Source organism: Eptatretus burgeri, chromosome 2 (assembly GCF_056783735.1).
Source record: "Eptatretus burgeri isolate ZD-2024b chromosome 2, Ebu_testis_v1, whole genome shotgun sequence".
Classification (NCBI taxonomy): Eukaryota; Metazoa; Chordata; class Myxini; order Myxiniformes; family Myxinidae; genus Eptatretus; species Eptatretus burgeri.
Window position 1 is genome coordinate 307,140 of NC_140962.1, and position 23,306 is coordinate 330,445.

General features: G+C 45.0%; 1 protein-coding gene and 1 pseudogene across 1 annotated transcript in view; one reads left to right on the top strand and one right to left on the bottom strand.

Annotated features, from left to right (window-relative positions):
* Positions 1 to 23,306, top strand: part of LOC147031243 (venom prothrombin activator pseutarin-C non-catalytic subunit-like) — a 460,275-nt gene that overhangs the window by 643 nt on the left and 436,326 nt on the right. The gene's annotated exons all lie outside the window — the stretch shown is intronic.
* On the bottom strand, positions 7,911 to 10,656 carry LOC147031244 (uncharacterized; annotated as a pseudogene).

Sequence of the window (23,306 nt, forward strand, 5' to 3'; positions counted from 1 at the left end):
CCTCAGACCGCAGTTTCTGCCGTGAGCCTCAAGCTTCCTCATTTTTGGCACAATGACCCCGCCATCGGGTTCGCTCAAGTTTCCCAATTTCTTACGAGGGCCATAACATCATAAGAGACTAAGTTCGCCTGTCATCTCTTCTCTCCAACCGAAATTTGTGCAAGAAGTTAGGGATTTGCTCTTGATACCTCCCACAGAAACGCCATACTGTTACGGATTTGGAAGCCATTGCACAGAGACAGACAGCAGTCCCTAAGCGTAGTTATCTCGATAAGTATGTGTTTATGGTTAGGGTCCCCGACCTGTGTCTAACGGGAATTACATGTGTGCACTGCAAAGTTTCTTTATAGTTAGTTTTTTTTTTACAACAAATTTCACTTCACTTCGCACACCGGCGCCATTGCCTACGTGCGTTTGACCACGTACGTGGGCGGAGATTTTCATCGCCTCTCCGACTCCACCCATTGTCCAATCATGCACAGAGGGCGACTTTCCCACGACACCCCGGCCAATGAGGGTTGAGATGGCCTCAGAGGGCGACTTTCCCACGACACCCCGGCCAATGAGGGTTGAGATGGCCACAGAGGGCGACTTTCCCACGACACCCCGGCCAATGATGGTTGAGATGGCCACAGAGGGCGACTTTCCCACGACACCCCGGTCAATGAGGGTTGAGATGGTCACAGAGGGCGACTTTCCCACAACACGCCGGCCAATGAGGGTGGAGATTCCCACAGAGGGCGACTTTCCCACGACACCCCGGCCAATGAGGGTGGAGATAGCTTCAGATGGCGATTTTCTCACCCCGGAGAAGAAAGATATAAAGGAACGCCAGGCTGGGGAGGTTGTTCGTCTTAAGGGTCGTGGATCTTGGTGCCCTCATTAACTCTGCTCTCTGTGTCCCCCTCCCTTATAAATATACCCATGTTAAATGTACCAGCTAGTTTTCTGTGCTTTCCTCCATTGGCCTGGCATGGTGCATATTGAGAATTAGTAATACCGATCATGCCGTAAATTGTTCATTTGGTCCGGCACGGCTTTGGTAACTTCTGCTCGGTTATGCCGGATCCGAGTCGGTGATAGCGACTCGATTCGGACAAAGTCCGTCGGTGTGGTTTTCCCCGGTAGTTGGATGACGTGGGTATTTAGGTGTATTGAAATTAGGCAATTAACCCTACCCCACGACGTCGAAATATTGGCGACCACAGTCCGCTAAGGGACCCCTGAACTCTTGGACTTATCCGAGAGTCACGACCTAAATTCCGGGTGCTCGGTGGGAGAGGACTCCACTGCTCCACCTAATGGTCGTTTATTGCCACCGAACCCTGGCCCACAACAATACGACTTGTTAAAGACAGGTCAGGTCAGGTATGGGAGCATGTGCCAGAACAGCGCGTCGCTGCATCCACTTTCCACCGGTACTCCAGGGGCCTCCGTCTGGCCATTCCCCAGGCAGATGCCAGGCCCATCCCCATCTCCTTGAGATGATGGTCAACCTGCTGCAACCACGAGGCATGTGGTCGGCCCACTGGCCTCCTCCACTCATGAGACTCCCTCGCTGAGAGAATCTGGTGAGCAGGATCAGCGTCAGGAAAACGAGCCACATGTCCATACAGCCGCAACTGACGCTCACGGACTATGCAGGTAACAAATCTCATCCGAGTCTCTCTCAGCAACCACTCGTTGGACACAAAATCCGACCAGCGATAGCCAAGGATTCTCCGAAGAAACCTGGTACCAAAGGAATTAAGTCTCCGTCTCAGATCCTTGGTCAGAGTCCAAGTCTCGCATCCATAGAGCAAGACTGGAAGTACCAAGGACCTGAAGACTCGGACTTTCGTCCTCCCGCACAGGTACCGGCAGCGCCACACCCCATGATCCAGCGAATCCATGACTCCCCAGGCCTGACCCTGACGTCGATTGACCTCTGACTCGCAGCCAGCAGAGACATGAATATCACTGCCAAGGTAAGTGAATCTCTCCACGACCTCAACATCCTCATCACAAATAGACACAGACAGGACAGCAGCATCCAAGATGTCACCGAAAGCCTGGATCTTAGTTTTGACCCAAGAAACCCGTAATCCCAGCGGCTCCGACTCCTCTTTCAGCACCTCGAGGGCCCCCAAAAGGATGTCTAAAGTCTCCCCAAAGATGACTGTATCATCTGCAAAATCAAGGTCCGAGATCTTGACATTCCCAAACGATGCACCGCAGCTTGATCTCTCCGACATCCTCCCTAAAATCCAGTCCATACAAGTGCTGAAAAGTGTGGGGGCCAGTACACACCCCTGACGAACTCCAGTGACAACTGGAAATAAGTCAGAGATTGTACCACCACACTTCACAGCACTCTCAGTACCAGAGTAGAGTTCAGACATCAGATCGATGAGTTTTGGTGGCACCCCACGAAGACCAAGAATCCTCCAGAGGACATCCCGATTCACTGAATCGAACGCTTTACAGAGATCAACATAGGCTGCAAGCAGCCCCTGCCGAAACTCTCGTCTGCGTTCGGTGAGGACACGAAGGGCAAGGATACGGTCAATCGTTGACCTCTTTGGTGTAAAGCCTGACTGCTCTGGACGCTGGTGCTCAAGCAGATGGTGGCAAACCCTATCAAGAATTATCCGAGCAAAGACCTTGCCGACACTGAGAACAGCGTCACCCCTCGGTAGTTGTTGCAGTCTTGGCGATCACCCTTCCCTTTCCAGAGAAGGACAACAAGGCCCCTCTTCCAGTCAGTTGGGATGATGCCTGTGTTCCAGGCGAGCACAAAACTGCATGCAACGACACGAGTGCAGCATTTCCACTAGCCTTGAGAAGTTCAGCATGGATGCCACAGATCCCTGGAGCTTTGCCCCGTTTCAACTGGTTCACCGCAGCCCGTGTTTCCACAAGCGAAGGTGGACCACAGTTGATTCGAGGGTCAGCAACAGGGATTGTAACACCCTTGACGTCCAACTCGACAGCTGGGGGATCAGCCTGGTACAACCACTCAAAGTAACCGGCCCAGCGGGCCTTCACTTCAGACTCCTCTGTCAAGAGCCTCGCACTCTCTGCTCGAACTGCAGTGCTCCGAGGGATGGGCTTGGATGAACGCAATGCGCGAATTCCCTGTAAGCGGGACGAGAATCACCTGTCCACAGGTGATGCTCTACCCCCTCACAGATTCCTCGCACATAGGCCTCCTTGTCCACCCTCAGTGCACGTACAGTTTTACGCCTCAGCTCCCTGAACAGCTCAGCTCTGCCATTCAGCCTGGCCCTGTGACTCTGGTCAATGGTATCCAGTGTCCCTTGAGAGACAAAATTCTTCTTTGCCCTGCGGTGAGCTCCAAGACATCCACCGGCAACATCAAGGACGGTGGTCTTGAAGGCACTCCACAACTCTTCAGGACCCCCCAAAGCACCCAGACCCCCCAAGTGTCCACTCAGCCTGTTCGCAAACTCCTCAGCTACTCTCTCATCCCTGAGCTTGCCAACATCCAGCCTAGGCTGGGATGGTACCATTCTCCAGGATTTAAGGTGCAGCTTTAGAGTTGCTACAACAAGCCTGTGATCAGTATTGAGGAACTGAGCACTCCGGTAGACCCTGCAGTTCTGGATCAGCCTCCAACGACCGTCAATGAGGACATGGTCAATCTCCTTTGCCACACCGCCAGCGTTGGAATACCAAGTCGAGCGATGAGCTTGTGGGCGATGAAACCATGAACCAGCCACCCCAAGTCCATGACTTCTTGCAAAGTCAAGGAACTTAGTGCTATTCTGGTTCATAGTTAAAGACAGAACTCATTCAAAGAACGTCACTTTCTGAATAGAAACGCCGACGCCGGTTACTCATTTTGGAAGAGTTAGGAGACGGCGAGCCTTCTCAACTCTTCAGGAAAATGCATCAACTTCTTGACACCAATGCATTAGAGGGAAACTTCTTTAAACAGTTGTTTTTACAGTGGCTCCCTAGAAATGTTCAACTCATCCTCGTTTCATCAAGAGTCACGATTAACAGCCAAAGTTGTGCTTGGAATGAATCACTTGAATCTAAACTTCAGACGGAGAGTTGAAGCAGCATGTGTTTGAACTTTTCTGTTCATGCTTTGGTGGCTGGCTTATGATGTTTGTTGTTATGTGTGCGTTGTTGATTCCTTCTGTTTGCTGTTTAAACATGAATACATATCGTGATCGATACTTAAAATATCCCTCAGATATGAGTGCATTGCTCCAAATGATGAACGAATGGAATGTTTGTGGGGAGGGTTGATGGTGAGTGTGTTCCATGTGAGAATCCCCACTCGTGCTCTGGTTAGGGTGTTGGAGTCAAAATTGATCAAAGCTCGGGCTTTCTCACTTTGATAACTTTGTGCGCTATTTTGGCTTTGAACACTGCACGTTGCATACATAATAAATGGATGGTCTCTTCAGAACATCATTTGAATCCCTGTTATAATAATAATGCATACATTATTATTATTGGGATGACTCTCTCTTCATTGGGCTAACATGTGAAGTCAAGAGGCCACTTTGGGCTTGTGGCCACTTGGGCTTGGTGCTGATAAACGCCAAGGTCACGGCTTATTTCCCTGCACAGGCCAACACTCTCCATTGAGTCTGTTTGAACTATAAATTGGAATCTCTGTGTTTTGTCAGCTGGAAAGGACATAAATGTTATTTGGATAGATGCTGAAGCAAGTGTCGAAGCTTTATTTCTGAATAGGGAAAGGAGTTAGTGCACTCAGACATGCCGTGGAGTAGTTATATGTGTTGATATAATGTGGAAGAGCCATAGGGATATTGGAAACACCAGAGAGCCTTGGTTTGTAAACATAAATGCTGATAAATTGTGAATGTAAAATATATTCTGAACGGGGGTCCATTTAGTAGACTGGCTATCGCTGGCATTATCTATCTATAATTCCAGCAATGTGTGTGTGTGTGTGTGTGTGTGTGTGTGTGTGTGTGTGTGTGTGTGTGTGTGTGTGTGTGTGTGTGTGTGTGTGTGTGTGTGTGTGTGTGTGTGTGTGTGTGTGTGTGTGTGTGTGTGACCACTGTTTCTTGACAACCACTGATCCGATCTAATTGAAACTTGCCTGCTACATTGCTGGGGACCTGAGGATGTGCTTTTTCAAGGTTTGATATTAATCGGACAAGTGCTTCCCAAGTTATGGCCATTTATTTACCAACCAATGAAAGGACACGTTGCTGTGTAGGCGTGGCTGCGTAGGCCGGTGTGTGGCCGGCCGATGATGACGTCACGTGCCGTGCCAGTTACGATGGGGATTGGTGCATTAGTTACCGTGGCGTAGGAGTGGCAATGGTCAATGGCAGCGAATGTCATGGCAAGCAAAGACAGGGAGGTAAACTTGATTTTGATTTTAATTAACTATGTGTAAGTATCACAGCAATTGTTACTTCAATGCAAGCGATAATTCGTGGAATGCATGTGAACATTCCGTACGGGCACGCACCACTTCTGCATAGTGATGACTTGCTGTATTCTAATAATTTCTCGATTTCTTACACGCATTTATAGATAAACGCAATGCCCCAATCCAGTCGTCGTTTTACGAGAGCGAAGGAACGGCCTGTGTTTGAAAGTGTTTTTTTTTTTGGGGGGGGGGGGTGGTTGCACGTACGGGCATGCATGTACGGGCACGCTAGTACGGGCACGTGAGAGCGAAGGAACGGCCTGTGTGGTTGTTGTTTCTGGCTCGCGGTTTGAAAGTTTTTTTTTTGGTTTGCACGTACGGCCATGCACGTACGGGCATGCACGTACGGCCACGCACGTATGGGCACGCGAGAGCAAAGCAACGGCCTGTGGTTGTTTCTAGCTCGCGGTTTGAAAGTTTTTTGGGGGGGGGAGGGGGGGTAAAAAGCCGTTTTTTTTTTTTTCAGCTCTGAAAATTCAAAATTAATCGCAAGCAAGCAACTGATGATGCATAATTGTTAACTAGAGGACAGTTCTTAATGTAGAATACAAATATATGTATTTTGAGAAATGGTTGCCATGGAAACAGCTATCATTTTGTCAAATTACCGTTTATTTAATGTATTGCCTTCAAATCTTGAAACAAGTAATGCATGAATATGGTGATCAGTGAAATGTACTTAATGTCAAATATGTGTGTCATGGTGGAAGGCTAGAGCCATACCGATAACATTAGGATTTTCCCTTTGACGTTGCGGACGGAATAGAGCAGATTCGTTCCATGGTTTGTACATTGCCTGCCTCCTAGACTTGAGGCCGTACATGATGGTTTGGCTTACAGTTAATACTGATCTGCCCACAACATTTGTCCGTGCTTCTGATTGCATCTCTTCCACTGGGCCAAGCATTATCCAACGTACCATTGCCTTAAACTCTCCGGGGACGTCCTGTTCACTGCTAGAAACTTGTATATATTCATCTTGTTGGTCCTTGGTGGAGAAGTTCTCTAGACTTTTGTGAACAAGCATAGCTGCTTATGTATAGCATCCATATGGTCCATTGTATCGTCATTTGTAATGCTAGCATTGACCATATCTTCCTCGCATGTCTCAGGTGAATAGAGAATAGAAGATTTGCGTCTGTTCTTTTGGAGCACTGACCTTACATTGGGTAACGCCTCTAAGATTCTATTCTTCAGCCATTTTCTACTGAACGTGGGTACATGATGTTCTAATAGTCCATTTGCCATTATTATGTGTTCCATTGTCAACCTTGTTGATGTGGAAAGTGTATGGTTTTATGATTGTTTTGGACTAACATGGATCCATTAATAAAATTCAGGTTGGTTACCGGGGTGGCTACCTTGGGGAACTCCTGTAATTTGCATAAATTCAAGATGGCCGCTACAGGTCAGACGATGGGGCTAAGTTTTTAATCGGTCAACATATAATCCTGTGTAATACCTCTTTTCCATATGATTTTGACATGAGGAATTCAATTTCGGGTTTATTTTTTACGTTCAGGAATAAATAGAGGTTCACATGAAATGTCCATGACTAATTTATGCTGAAAATTATGCAACACCAATGCAAAAGTGAAGTCATGAATGGTTCACAACAGTATGTTGATAATCAGAAAGCATACACATTGTCATGTCATCATATTGGACATCTTAGGAACAGAGGACATAGAGCCTAGTCGACAACTTACGTATTGTTCATTCCCATTCATTGTACTCGTCCCTTTCCATATCCTCGTCTCTTTCCAGTTCTGCTTCGACACTCCCTTCTTCCACTTCACTTTCACTGTCTTCCACAGTCTTGTGTGGGTTGAAGCACTTGTCACTGCAACCACAAGTGCAGTATAGCGTGCAGGAGATATTTGCATGGTGACAACTGCAACTTGCAGTACTGCAGGCCTTCCCCTCTGCTTTACATCCATGCCGCACAACATCCATGAGGTCCAAAGGGGCTGGTGGAGTAGCAGAAGTTGCTGGCACTGGGATTCCATCTCTGATGTCCCATCCATATTTTGTAATGTCAAGTTCAGGTGGGGCCTGCTGATCAGCTGATTTTGCAAGTATTGTCTGTAGATGTGCACGCAAAATATGTAGGAAGAGATTGATCTCAGTTGGAGGTAATGCCATGAGCTTGAGGGGCTTGCCAGACTTCCTTGTGTACATATAGTACCTCATCTCACTCATCGTGGTACCTTCTGGCTGAACATACAGGGCACAGAAGAATGTCCGCCCTGCTTCCATGAGCTGTTCATGGCTTGCGTTCAGCTCGCCAAGTGCGGAGTACAAACCAGGGAAGTTGCCAGCTCTCAGTGTCTTCAGGGCTGACACTTTGCCCTTGCCGTATGGGTATGACGTGGTATCTGAGCCAGTGATACAGTGCATTCCCAAAAGCTGCAGACACTTGGGGCCAAGCTGGTCACAGGTGGTGTTGATATCCCAAATTGCTCCATCCCACCTTTCCGTCTGTACTGTGGCCTGGATGTTGCGCTGGTAAACCCAGTAAACCATCAATACAAAAACATCAGTGTCATCAGAGAGGATATGTATCACTCTTGCATTACATTCAGCAGCCATGAGCAGGTGTGAGATCATTGTAATGTCTGTTTCATCATGGTTGAACGCACCATGGCTACGGCTCTCCACAGTAACTCCTTCACCAAAGTTATAGGTACTCAAAACTTTGGACAGCTGCAACTTGTTCTGCTTGTTTTTCAGGATGGCGTCTCGACTAGGCAGGGATGTGTTTATTGTGAGGTCATAATTGATGGAACCAATGCCAGCACGCCTCACTCATTCATGGTCCTTTGCAGAAACATCATAATATTTGTCAAAGACCAAGATCTTCTGACCAGCAATGGTAGACAGCCTTGTCTCGATGGACTCAACTAAGACTGACAGTTCCCCTGAAAGGCCAGACAATATGACAGAGAAGTTGGCTCATGTCAACAATGGTAACATCTGGTTGCAGAGGCTGTTGTGCCTGAACACAGAGTTTGTGTGCCAGTGGTGCTTTGTTGCCTTTCCTTAAGCACCCATATTCATCAATCAGTGAGGGGGGTATTGCACAGAGCTCAAACTGGAAGATAGGTCCTAGCTCCATTTGTCTTTGCTGTCCAATTGTCAGTAGCCTGAGGAAGATGGTTTCTAGATCAAAGATCGTCTTGTCCCCAATTTTCACTCCTTTCTGTAAGTGCTCCATTGTCTTGATGGGGCATGAGATGGTTGCATGGAATCTACCTGGAAGGGATGCATGGAACTCTGCAACCATTTTCTGACCTATAACCACGGAATCCTCAACATTCACTTCAGCTTCTCGGGGAGCAATTCGACCATTGGCAATGTTGTACAGATGTGGTGAGTGATTCTCAAGAGGATGAGACACATTCGACAATTCAAGTAAAATCCGGCGCCTATCATCTGCATCAAGTTCTCTCCTCTTCTTCCCCTCCTCCTTGTGACGTGGTCCGATTCTTGTGTCCTTTTCTCTCACTTGGTCTTCATTGTCCTTGTTTGAGGAGTCAGGGAAGATGTGCTCCATTGTATCTGAGATGTAGGCAGTGACAGGAAAGGAATCGATCCACTCTGCTACCATCTCTGGAGAAAGTCATACCCTTGAGGCCACCCTTGCCAATTCTAATAGCAGTTTGTTCACCGAACTGATCAGAGCTCACACCATTCCATTGCCAGGATTGCCAGGAACTCGAACATTGACCTCAAATTTACTTCTAATCACAAAAATAAGGTTAAATATCGATTCCTCGTGCCAAAATTATATGGAAAAGATGTCTCGTGTAATTTTAAGTTCATTACCTAAAAAGTAATATTTTCAGCCCGGTCGATGACGGCCATCTTGTATTTGCGCAAAAATAACAGATTTCCCCATGGTTGCCATCCGGGTAACCAAGCTTAATTTTGTCTATGCATGCCTGTGAACAAGAAACCACCATAAAGCATACACTTTTGAGGACAACATGGTTAGTTCTCTGGCAAATGGACTATAAGGCATCTTTACCACATGGGAGGTTAACATAATTTGTCTCGATGTCCTCCATATGGAGTTGGGTTTGCTGCTTGGTTAGGACATCCACCTAGTTGATCAGTTCAATTAAACTCACAACTTGTGTCATTGATGCTTTATCCTTCTCTCCTTTGGTGTCGTGATCTCACAAGACATGGAAGACATGTTTTGTCCAGCAAGACCTGTGGTACATAACGTCAATTACATGTGCATCACTTGGCGCTATAGCAGTGTTCAATCGAGTCATAAAAACAGGGTTCTGAGCAACATAAACAGCTTCTCTCAGTGATTTGCCCGCACTGTCACTCCGTACAAGGTAAATAGGTTGACCATAAGTCCTCTGGTAAAAGAAGCACAAAGCCTTGTCATAGGGGTCTGTGGATGACTGAGTGAATGGTGTGGAGGAGCTTGACGACTCCAGACATACTTCGGGCATTTTTCTCTTTCGACCTGGCCCTTTGGCGATATGCGACCCTGATGATAGTGCCTGATCATAACGAACCCTGGCACAACAAATTTGGTCCTTGTTAGTTGCGTTAGAATAGCATGTTCGGTGCCAGACAGCCTTCTCCTTTTGCAACAGTTCTGCTGACATCCCCTCAAGTCGCTTATGAATCTGTACATAATCACCATCCTGTAAAGTGGCTCGCTCCTGTATTGTCTCTATCAAACGGCAGAACGACTCGACTTTTGGTTGCAACACTAAGGACCCTTTCAGGGAAGAATTATCTTGGCACAGGACACATTTTGTCCAGTTCGTTGATCCTTTCGTCTGGCATGAATCCTTGCCACTCAGTGGTACTTCATCCATCATGTTGGTTCTGCAAGTATAAAAAAAACAAATCATCAGCTCATGAATGTCAAATCTATCATACGTGATACAGCCTATAAAACTCGGGCTGTGCCTATGTCTCGGGCCATATCAAGGGCACAAATAACATTCATCACCATAAAAAGCAAACAGATGAGAAAAACAACATCCTTATTTTCTTTGACTAATTTATTCACCTCAACTTATGTGATTTAAACGGAAGATGCGGGTAAATGTCGCAATGATAGAACTTTATTAGAATCCAAAATAAAAACCACTGCTAAGACGTAAAATTACCTGAATAAAATAAAAGCAGAGATGAGTGGGAAATCAACAATACGCGCTAACTAACATGCCCGTAAACTAAATATAAACTCCAAATAGACTCCTTCTGTAATTCCAACCCCCGGGCACAAAGCTAACCTCATCCTATCCTATTATACAGCAGTTAATCTAATGGAACAAAATACGTCAGTGACTGATTACAGTAATACCTTGACATACGAGTTTAATTCGTCTGTGATCGAGCTCGTAACTCGGTTTGCTCGTATATCAAAACAATTTTCCCAATTGAAATTAATTAAAATACCATTAATCAGTTCCAGCCCCCCAAAAAACACCCTAATTTCTTTGTTACGTAGTTTTAAAAATGAGAAATGTATTTATAAATAATAAATAATTAATACAAAACATAATACAAAGATAATAAAATAGAAGATAAATAAATAAACTGGTTTATAAAGTGTATTTACCTTGGAGATGAGACGACTTCGGCTTACGGAAGATTCTGGTGGAGGTGGCGGTGGAGGTGGCGGCGGTGGTGGAGGTGATGGTGGAGGAGATAGGCGGAGGAGATTTGAAGGTCTCATCACACTTTATCGCTAAACGTAATTTGTACATTTTTTTTTTAATTTTTTTTAATTCACTTTATCGCTAAACTTCATTGCTACAATTTTTAGGTCATCTCTATCATCTCAGTAGAGATGACCTAATAACCCCAGTCTCGAAGTCTGTCTGTCCGTCCGTCCACAATCAAACCAAGTGGACACAAATAACCAATCGTGGAATGGATAGAGGTCGATGAGACATGTACAACGATTATAACTTTCAAGGTCGTCCAAGGTCGAGGTCCAACACGTGGAACATGTCTTTCAATCCAGACAAATCTCACACTCTCACTATGTCTCTTCGAAAGGACCGTTTACAAAACCCCCCCATCCACTTTCTCAACAATCCTCTGGAAGAAGTCTTTTCTTTCAAGCTTCTAGATCTCACTATCTGCCATGACCTTTCCTGGGAAAGTCACATTTCCAACCTCGCCTCAAAAGCCAGTCGCCGACTGGGAATCCTCCGTCGTGCTAAGTCCTTCCTCGGCCCTCTTGAGCTCCTGACCACTTACAAAGCTTTTGTCCGTAGCCTGATGGAGTACTGCTCTCCCCTCTGGGCTGGTGCTCCTGCCTCCCACCTTTCTCGGCTTAACGCTGTCGAAACCAGGGCATTTAAGATCATCGGCATCTCCCGCAATGAAGCTGAGTCTTTGGGCCTCTCACTCAATCACCGCAGGTTGGTCGGTGGTCTTTCTGTCTTCTACCGACTCCTCTCCAGTCATAGTGCTGCACGTGCTTGGACGCGCGCCGCGCCACATCACGACATCATGCCACGCCCAGCAACCATAACCTGAGGCGATGGCATGGTGTCGCGACGTGGCGTCACCTATGTTCCCGAAAAGATCACACTTACAATACATCAAACTACAAAAACTTAAAATCAAACGTTTTACTATTGAAGGTGCCGAAACCTTCTGATATTGAACAACAGACACACCAATGTTTCATTGCACAGATGGCCATTTCCATGGCAACCAACTGTTCCAATACTAGAAAATCATAATACTTATGTGTAAGTTAGTCATGGTCACTATATTTAACAATTATTTAGGCCATCCGATGGTAAATATAATTAAAAATATATATATTTTAAAAAAATGGCAATTCCACTCCAAAAATGCTGTTTCCATGGCAACCGACAGTCAAAATGCAACAATTTATTATCTTATAAAATCCATTGTTAGCCATTTAACAGTAATCCATCATCAGTTGGTTATTTTGTATTGTTTCATATTTTTTAAAATTGCAATTCAAAAAAGCGTTTTTCACCCACCCCAAAACGACCTTTCCAAAAGTTGAAAAAATGTGAAAAATCATTTTTATATTTAAATAGATTTTAAACTTCTCAAAAATCTATAGGTTTGCTACTCACCAAAAAATTCCAACGAAATTACACAAGGAACCTGACTAGAAACTCCATAGTATAAATTCCCATCATCCTCCGACTCGTCCTCGGAAATATCGGAATGAAAACACTCAATTTCATCGCCGCTGAAATCACTTTCTGATTCGCATTTCACCATTGTTCACACGCTGTTTCCGAATGTTCATGAAGTTTTCGGAGAACGTGACGTCATAGCATCTTCGGTAAATTCCGCTCTGTTTTTCGATCACTGACAAAAGTTTTGACTTAAAGTTAATTAAATTAGCATATTTTGAGTTTCAAATGTAATAAAATAATTGCCCAACGATTATTAATGTTATTACAACCTTCAAATCACGGGAAGTCATCAGCGACCCAAAACCTGCTCTTTAAACTGTTTAGAGAAATTTTGTATTTTTTAACAATGTTGTCAAAGTTCTTGTTTCCAAATGAACACCCTGCAACCAGAGTAGAAGATGATAAATGCTGCTTTTGGGATGCCCATTCAAATGAATGGAAAAAAGGGAAAAACTATCTGACCCAAGCCCCAAAAGCTCAAAATGGGAGACACTTCCTCCACCTTCCCTCCCATACAAGCAAATGAAAAATTGAGACTTACTGATTAAAGCACTTACTTCTTCCCCCCAACACAATCACAGTCCTTTCATATTTTTATTATACTCAAAGAGCAAACCAACGAATCTTTTTTCATGTTCTACTTTAGGGAATAACTTGCTTTTCTTATAACATTCATTTCCATCGAGTATATTCATAAAGAATAACTTGGAACTTGGTTCTTGGTTTAAGTATCTTTGTTGAGCAGAGATGAAATGATAAACTTCTCTTAATGCTCTTGTTTGACCACCTCCTGAGCCACATATCATTTTGAGATTGTAGTAAATTGTTTTTCCATTGTTCCTATAGATAACCATCAAAGTTTTCAATCCATTCAATGATATTAATTTTTTTCTTTACACACTCCAACTTATTTGGGATTAAATTTATCCGCTTATTTGTTTTATATACTTCTATCCTGGTTGTTTCTTCAATAAGACTTATTTGATATTTATCACATTCATTGTTTCCCATTTAAATACCAAGGCTGATTACATCTCCACTCTTTCGTTTGGTTATTGCTTGGTTCTATCATTTGTAAATCAGCAAAAAAGACGGCGGTAGCCCGTTAAAATCCCCAACCCAATATCTTAACACTTATACTTATAACCATAAGGGAGACTATTGATTCCCTTCTCTAAAATATATCTTTTATCATCAAAAGCTCCTAATGCTTTCTTATTTATCTCTTCTGCATATAATTGATGTTTATAACTTCTTATTGTATTCATTTTTCGATACTTCCTTCTTTAAGGTTAAACAGTTGTAATAATGTTTTAAGTTTATTGTTTCCTTGATTATATTTTTCTTTATTCCCTTTAGCTTCTTATCACACCCTTCAATATTATTATTATCAATATACGAATAAGCATAAGACTTTGATCTCAATCCTATAAATTCACTCATTTCCTTCCCACCCAATTCTTCTTTAAACTTACCAAAAACCTTTTTATTCTTTGATGAAAACAACACATCACCTGACTTATAATTACTTGTATCATATATTGTTGTGGGCCGGGGTTCGGTGGTGATAAACAACCACTAGGGGGAGCAGTAGGGTTGTCTCCACCGAACACCCTGGAATTTAGGTCGTGACTCTCGGATAAGTCCGAAAGGTCACGGGTCCCTTAGCGGACCGTGGTCGCCAATATTTCGACGGCATGGGGTAGGGTTAATTGCCTAATTTCATTATACTTAAGTTCCCACGTCATCTAACTACCGGGAAACCACACCCTCGATGGACCTCAGGCGGAACGGGCTGTTTACTGAGCCCGATCCAGGTGTAAACCGAGCGGGGATTACCAAGATCCGTCTGTCCAAACGACAACTTACGACACACAAACGGCCTCCCTAATTCCCAATACGCACCATGCTAAACCAATGAAAGAAAGTGACATACAACGAGCTGGTACATTGAACAATTGGGTGGTTTATTTATAATGGGGGCAATAATCGGGAAGGGAGACACAGAGCAGAGTTACAACCGAATATGAGAAATGCAATTTACAAGGGACACAGGCACTTAACAGTTTCTACTTACAGACTGGTGTGACACACACACACACACACACACACACACACACACACACACACACACACACACACACACACACACACACACACACACACACACACACACACACGAAATGGACCCCGTGGGGTCTTTAATCGGTCCCTCAGCGCAGGAGGGAAAGGCGAGCTGGGGACCAGGGCCTTGTCGTGTACCTCTCCACCTCGTGCGGTGAACCGGACTCCAACCCACCACGGTGGGTCTCGAAGCCACGACCCGAAGTCTACGGGCCCATGACCCTGGCTGCTTGGTCACCACCACCACGAGGAGCCACCGCAAAGGACCGCAGACCACGACCGAGACCAAGCCACCAAGACCAAGCCAATCACCACGATGACTGCAGTACTCTCTGGTCTTGACAACCACTCTACTCTCCTTGACGAGGCGAACACTTCATCTGGCTGGGGCGGAGCCGGTCCTCAGGTCATGAGCCTCCTGATTGGACGGGGCATCTCGGGGGGGTGGGGTGTCGAGGCGTCTCGGAGGCCTGCCCCCGAAGAGGCTCTGTAGTAGCTTCAGCAATGCCAACCCTCCCGATTTCATCGGGAGGCTTCCGAAAATTCACCCAAACTCCCGCCCTTACGATCACTATCCTTATCCTCCCGAAATTTTGATATTTTTGCACTGTTCACTAATCAGAATGTACTAGTATGAGAATTGAATGAAAAGCATCGTCTGCTACGTATAGCATGTGGTAACTCCATAACGTTCGCTGCTACCAAATTGTACGTAAAAAAATGCAAATTCAAATGAGGAGCAGCGAAACATTGGGTCTGGATCTCGCTTAGGCGATCATGCACTGAGATTTAGTGCATGCGGTATGTGTGCAATACAGTGCATGCGGTATGTATGCACAGTGTATATGCATGCGATACGCTCACTGCATGCAGCTGGGCCCCGTACCAGCCCGGCGGTCGCGACCACCGTGCGGTGTTTAACAGCCGCTAGAGTTCTACGAGTCGCGCTGCAGCTGTGGAACATCGACTTCGAAGTTACCGATGCTTCAAGCCCTCGATGTTGATTACGAAATGGCAGAAAAGAAGCTTACGAAGACCAAGAAATGGTCTCAGAAGTACAAGACCGAATACAGTCTCCAATACCCGTGTATTCGAAAGTCTGAAAGAGGAATTCATCATGCGTATTGTACAGTATGCAGCGTTGATATTTCAGTTGAGCACGGAGGTCGCGATGATATTCGGAAGCACGTTGGAAGCAAACGGCACACAGACATTGCAAAGGAGAGATCTTCGAGCACGAGTACCGGTACACTTCTGAATTATTTCACCAAACAAGGGACAAGCGAGGAAGAGGATGTTACCCGAGCGGAACTTCTCTTTAGTGGATTTATTGTGGAACATAACTTGCCCATATCAGTCTCAGATCATGCTGGACCTCTATTTCAAAAGATGTTTCCAGATTCAAAAGTTGCTTCAAAGTATGGATGTGCAAGAACAAAAACTTGCAAGATGTGCAAGAACAAAAAAAAAAAAAAAAAAAAAAAAAAAAAAAAAAAAAAAAAAAAAAAAAAAAAAAAAAAAAAAAAAAGAACAAGAACAAAGAAGAAAAAAAGAACACTGGTCAACAATTTTTTACTTTCTGAATGTTGTCTAGATTTCTACAAGTGAATTAGGGTATTCTGGCACTGCTGAATCAGGAAATGGCATCCGTTTCTCTCCATCAGGTCAGGTTTTTGTGCTAAGTTGATTTGAAAAAATCAGATCTTGTGACAAAATCAATTACATTTTTGTGGCATTATCAGCTGATTTTTGTCAACACATATCATCCTAAACATGTTTTTAAGAAAAAAAATGTTTTGCCAACAACATTTATTGATTACATGATAGAAACATCGATTACTGTCATCTGAATGGTGGGCATTGATAAAGGTAAGTGCAAGTAAATTGCATGTTGCGTCACCACTGTTCAAACTTCAGGGCTTGAACTTCCGTTTCTTCGAACTCCTGGAATGTTCAGCGGCAGGGAGGTCTCTCTTCAGATTCCAACAGTAGTCAGCCATCATGACTGCGTCCCAGCGACCCTGATACCTGGTCTCCATCTCCTTCATGTCCTGATGGAATCTCTCCCCCTGCTCGTCACTCATTGAACCCAGGTTCTCAGGAAACCGGTTCATATGTGAAAATAGGTAGTGCATCTTGATGCTCATGTTGCAGCCCAGGTTTCTGAAAGCAGTCAGCATGTTGTTGACAAGTTCTGCGTAGTTTCTGGCCTTATTGTTGCCAAGAAAGTTCTTCACTACCAAAACAAATGTCTTCCACACTTCCAGTTCCACTTCGTTCATTGAGTTTTTGAACTCTGGATCTCTGATGAGCTGACGGATCTGAGAACCATCAAAGATGCCAACTTTCAACTTCTCCATGGTCAATCCTGGAAAAGCCTGGCACAAGTAAGTGAAGCAGTCACCATCTTTGTCCAGAGCCTTGGTGAACTGCTTGATTAAGCCGAGCTTGATGTGCAGCGGTGGGAAGAGTATTCTGTCTCTGTCCACCAGAGGGTCGTTGATGACGTTCCTTTCTTTGCATGGCACCAATTCCTCCCGCACAGGCCAGTCCTTCTTCGTGTAATGCTGAGCACGGTCCCTACTATCCCACATGCACAGAAAACATGGGTACTTGGTGAAGCCAGACTGTTGTCCCAACAAAAAGTTCACCATCTTCAGGTCAACACAAATAAACCACTTAAGCTGATCATAACCAATTTTCTCCAGCACGTACTTCACCGCTTCATACTTCTCCTTCAGTGTAGTCGAGTGAGCGATGGGTACAGAGGCAAACTGGTTGCCGTTGTGTAGCAGAACACATTTCAGTGATCGCTTGCTGCTGTCAATGAACAGTCTCCAATCTTTGGGTTCGTACTGTGGCACTCCAAGCTTGAGCAGAAGCGCATGTCATAAATTGGCGCATGTAGGTATTGTACATTCTTCAGAGTTCGTTATTTCAAGAAATACAACTTTTTTGTATCACATTATTACAAAATCTGCCCCATTAACTTTAGTTTTGATCCACGAACTTTATGCTTTGCCTCACCAATTTTTGGAAGATTTTGAGGTTTTATGACTTCAAACTGATCCCTTTTCGACATAATCACCTAGAACTATCGTACCTGAATACTTCTTGTCATTAAAATAATTATTTCCAATCAAAACAATTATTTGACATGACATTTTACCCCCACCAACTTCTTCTAAAATGCTCCACACATGCGTACATGTGAACAAAAATGTAAAAAACGACATGTGGCCATATCTCAAAAACTTGACCTGATTGAACAAAACTAATGTGAGTTTTGGATTCAGCGCATCAGATTCGTCCTAAATCAGCTTAAAAAATGCAGACAACAAATTTGTTGTTGACCAGTGTAATTGGTGAGTTGTCAAATGTTACTGCTTCATCTATTGCCGATATTGCTAGACTAGCTCCATTTAGCCTAGCTCCAGACGGTAGCAATGACAGTGGTGAGGCCCAGCTATATCCTGTCCTGATTTCGTACTATGACAACAGTGCTGGGATTGTGAAGCAAGGTTTGCTAAGTTTGCCTGCGTGCAAAACAAGATTCCACTGGAGAAAACATTTTCAAACTGCTTGATCATGAGTTCAGTGACAGGAAAATTCCGTGGGGAAATTGTGTTTCCTTTTGTGCTGATAATGCCTCTGTCATGGTGGGCAAGCACAAAGGAGTCGCTGCTTATATCCACAAACAAAATCCAGAGTGCTACATCATGGGATGCCCTTGCCATATGATGCACAATACGGCCAAGAAGGCGGCTCAGGCCTTACCCGTTGAATTAGATGACTTTCTCATCGATATTTACGACTACTTGGACAAAAGTAGTAAACGCGTCAAAGGAGTGAAAGCACTGCAAGAACTCTGTGATGCCCCGACACACAAGATTCTGAAGCATGTCGCAACAAGGTGGCTGTCCCTTGGTCAGTGCCTAGACAGGCTGATTGAACAGTGGGAGCCACTTCGCCTCTTCTTCAAAGAAGAAGTCCGAAGAAAAATGCAACCAACTGTAGCCAAGACTCTAACAACGAGCAAGAAGGACGGCACTGTATCTACTGCCAGTACTGGCACTGCAGGATCAAGCACTAGTGGAGCAGCATTCACCACTACCACTGCAGTATCTGCTGCGAAGAAGACAGCAGGGACAGCACCAAAACCAATGCTGAGAGCAGGTAGCATCACCGGCCCTTCATCACGTTCATCTACAAAGCAGATCCCTTCAGAGTCGAGAAAGACTGTGATAGTCCCATCTACAGGCAAAGAAGGACCCAAGTTAAGTTCTGCTTTTGCCAAATCACTTGATAGAAGCTCAGCAAAACCTTCGAATCAGAGGTCTTCTTCCTTGGCTGCACCTACCTCAAGCTCTCTCCTCAAACGTAAAATTGGATCTGGTACTACGAGTCTGACCTCTTCTGCTGGCAGTAAACGCAAGTGTGATCGCCCTGCGGCTAAGTGTACTACGAGTTCTACAACTAAAAGCGCATCTTCCTCAAACACTGTGCAGGAATCTAGAGAAAAACGTGTCAACAGGATGTTCTTGTCTCCACAAACAAAACTCTATTGTTTCTTCCTTCGATATGCTAACAAGCTTTTTGAGAAGGGGAATCTTCTGCTCCAAAGAGACGAACCCTGTATTCATCTCCTGATCTTGGTCTTCTGGTCTTCTGAATTGAATGGTCTTCTGAAAGATATCTTCGTACGGTTTTTGAAACCATCGGTGTCATCGGTTGCTCTGGTAAATGTACCCTTCTCTGACAGAAATCATCAGAAGAATGATGAGGACCTCATGATTGGGAACGATGCCAAACTGAATATAAGGGAACAAAGGAGTCTCAAGAAATCCACCTTCACTCTGAGTGAGTCAGACATCCAAGGTTTCTTCAGTGCAGTTCGCTCATATTATGTGAAAGCCTGCAATTACATCTTCAAAACCTGGCCACTAGGTGATGAATTAGCCAAGCATGCTCAGGTGCTGGATGTTAAGCTACACCAAGAAGTGGGGTTTGACTGTGTGGAGTTTTTCATCAAGAAATTCCCCTGTCTGTTCAGTGGCGGTGATAGTGACATAGACAGTCTTGAGAGTGAATTCGCTCACTACCAGGCAGACGCCTCCATAGCTACAATTGCTACTGAGACAGTGAGAGTGGATGAGCAGTGGCATCGGATTTCACAGCTCACAGATCCCTGCACTGGTGCCAAGAAGTATCCTAATTTGAGCAAAGTGATGAAGGGAATCTTGGTCATTCCTCATTCGAACGCATCATGTGAGCGGGCACTCAGTCTTGTACGGAAGAATCATACTGAATTTCGTCCCAATTTGAGTGTCAAAACCCTGGAAGCTCTCTTAATTGAAAAACTAGCTCATAGCACCCCTTGCTACCAGAGAGAATACAGCAAAGACATAATCAGAAGGGCTAAAAGAGCCACACAGCTGTCACTCAGCAAAGCTGCCATGGAAAAAGCAAGCAGCAGTAGTACCAGCCAGTAAGGTAAGAAAAATATTGCTTCTTTTGTGCTTTTTGTTAATCTTTCATTGTCCCCTAACTTACTAATATTAACATACATGTAACATTAAAAAGTGCACAATTTTCCCCTTTTTTTGTTCAAAAAGTGGGAATTCTTAACATGTTAAATGCTCCAAAATAGGGCTCAGAGGGCACTAGAGAGCGTCTAGAACCCCAGAGCTTCCAGGGCCCTAAGGCGGGCCATGGACCCCGGCGCAAGGGTCGAGCGCTCCGCGCTCGAGATGTGCGCTTCGCGCACATAATTTGGTGTCGGTTGAAAATCCTCCCTAATTCTGATTTCCAAAAGTTGGCATCTCTGTAGCTTTCAGCACACTGGCCTCCTTTTGGCCGGAGCGCCTCGGCTCTGCTCGCCCTTCGCCCATTGGCTGGAGGAAACGCTCCATGCCCTTCCTCGGAGCGGAGCCTCGATCTGAAGCGATGGAGGCTCCGCCCACGCCTTCAGCCAAAAACACGTGGGCAATGGAGTCGGTGGTTTGAAGAAGTGAAGGGAATTTGTTGTGAAAAACTAACTATAAAGAAACTTTGCAGCGCACACATGTAATTCCCGTTAGACATAGGGGATGGGATCCTAACTATAACACATACTTATCGACATAACTGAACTTGGGGACTGCTGTCTGCTTGTGTGTAAATGGCTTCCAAATTCATAACACTACCCCCCCCACCCCTTTCTATAGACTCGTCCCGAGTCGTCAATTTTCGTGTGCCATGCAGGTGTAGGTTTTTCCCCTGATCCCTGAGTGCGACATTTTTATACGTGTCCCAAAATTAAATAACCTAGTGTGCTGCGTAACGAAACTATCAGACTGACTCGGACAACTTAACTACATTGCCGGCGCTAAGACAAACAACAGGTGGGTTGCAAAACCTATTTACATTTTTACCTGCTATTTACACTAATCATGGCACAGGACCTGTTATCTGTGGAAGGAAAAGTCATTGGTGCAGAACACAAAAAAAAGGAATGGATGCATGGGCTGTGCAAACGCAGTCTTTGTGGAGTGGCTGCCTGCCGGACAGTCCTTGCAAACACCTGAAGAGATGGTCCTGGCACACATGGTTGAGATGGTGACACAGGGCAAGGCAACCAAGGGCGAGCAGGCATGGGGTCAAGGCAAAGGCAGGCAAACAAGGCATGGCAAATGCAAGGCATGGCAAACGCTGACCAGCAGCTACAGCACAACACAGGTCGGCACTCAAAGCTGGCTGGCCTCTGGTCTGGTCCTGTGAGGTTGTAGAGGGGTCCACACTGATAATGAAGAGGGAGGGGAGGAGGCTTTGGGTGCAGGGGAGGGGAGGGTAGGACAAGGGAGGATTTGGAGAGGTAAGGAGGGTTGTTGAAAGAATGGGGGATTACAGAATAGCTAGGGCAGGGGGCCGGATGAGGTGGAGAAAAGGCTCTGTGGTGCTCGGGGATTGGGGGGCAAGAGAGTGGGCAGAAGGCAGTGAGGATTTGAGGAGATGGAGTGATGAGATGGAGATGAGAGGGCAGAGGAAGGAGGAGGCTTTGTGGATGAGAGGGTGGAAACTTTGAGAAGGGTGAGTGAGGGGGGGTGAATGGTGGGAGAAGTGTGAGTGGGGAGAATTGAAGGAGAAATGTGAGGGGAGAGTTTTTGAGAGAGTTAAGAGGGAGGCTTGGAGGGAGAAGAGTGTGATGGTTGCTTTGAGAGGGACGGGTGAGTTGGCACTGAAGTTGGAAAAAAAGAATGATTGATGGAAAGTCAGCACTCATGGCAAACTGGGGTTTAATTTTTTTTTTAGGTCAGAGATGCTAATAAACACATTTCTTGATGGATGCAATAAAGGCGAATTCAGAGAATGTTTGTGAAAGGTATGAAGTGAAAGGCAAGTTTCATACCAGGGGTGTCCGTGCCCCATTTGAGCGGATGTTCATTGTGCTCAAGTGAGTCATTTCTCTTTATTATGAGCACAAAGTTGGATTTCCCAGACATGCCAGTTGACTGAATGTCCTGGTGGCTCTTGACAGATCACAGGGTGAGAAAACTCAACTTCCGCTGTTTGTGGTGAACCATTGAAATGGGGTTTGCCCAAGAATGATCATGGCTGAGAGGGAGACTCAAGAGTTTGAGTGACTGAATATCTTCGAGAAGGTTATGAAGAAAGTAGATGGTAAAGTTTGCATATGGTCTTTTTGGAGAGAGATTCTGTAGTGAAAGTGTGGGATTTCACAGCATTGAAATACATATGCCAAGTGTTTGACCAGTTTGTGATTTAAAAAAAAAAAATTTTGTTAACGTTTGAAGAGATGAAAGAGGCTGCGGCCTGTCTATTTGAAGGATGAAGAATGTCAATATAGCAGAGCGTAGACTCATCAGCAAAGGGATAAAGAGGATTTTCCAGAGTGAGAGAGTTCATTAATGAAGATTAGGAATAGGGTGGGGCCTCAAAAACTGCATTGGGGCCCTCCAGCCATGACCGGGGGAGATGAAAGGATTCCGTTGAGAGCCACATGTTGGCTCCAAAAGTGGAGGAAGTACATAACCAAAGAGTGGAGTTGGCCTTGGATGCTGTAGACAGAGTTTGGAGAGCAAGGCGGCATGCCAGACTGTATCAAAAGCTCAAGATATGTCCAGAGACACGGCCCTGATGTCATGTCTGACATTGAGGGCCTCCATCCATTGCTGGGAGAGTCGAAGCAGTATGTCCAATGTAGTGACCTGGTCTGAATCTGAATTGATGATCTGAGATGAGGTCGTTAGAGAAAAGGAATTGCAATGATGGATTTCATGACCTTGCTAATCATTGGAAGTAAGCTCAGAGGTCTGTCACTAAGGGGATTGGTTTCGCACCTTTTTATGTAATGCAGTGATGTTGGCTAACTTCCAAGCAGATGGAATATGACCTATAGCAAATGATAGGTGAAAACGGCAGACAAAGTTGTAGCAGCAGATCAGGTTTTTAGGACACGCGAGCTGATGCTGTCCAGTCCAGATGCAGAATTAGTCGAGGGTTGCCATAAATTTCTCCACTTTCTCAAGTGCAAAAGACATAGAGTCCAGGAGAAGTTTGGTGTGACTGCGTTGGGTGGGTAG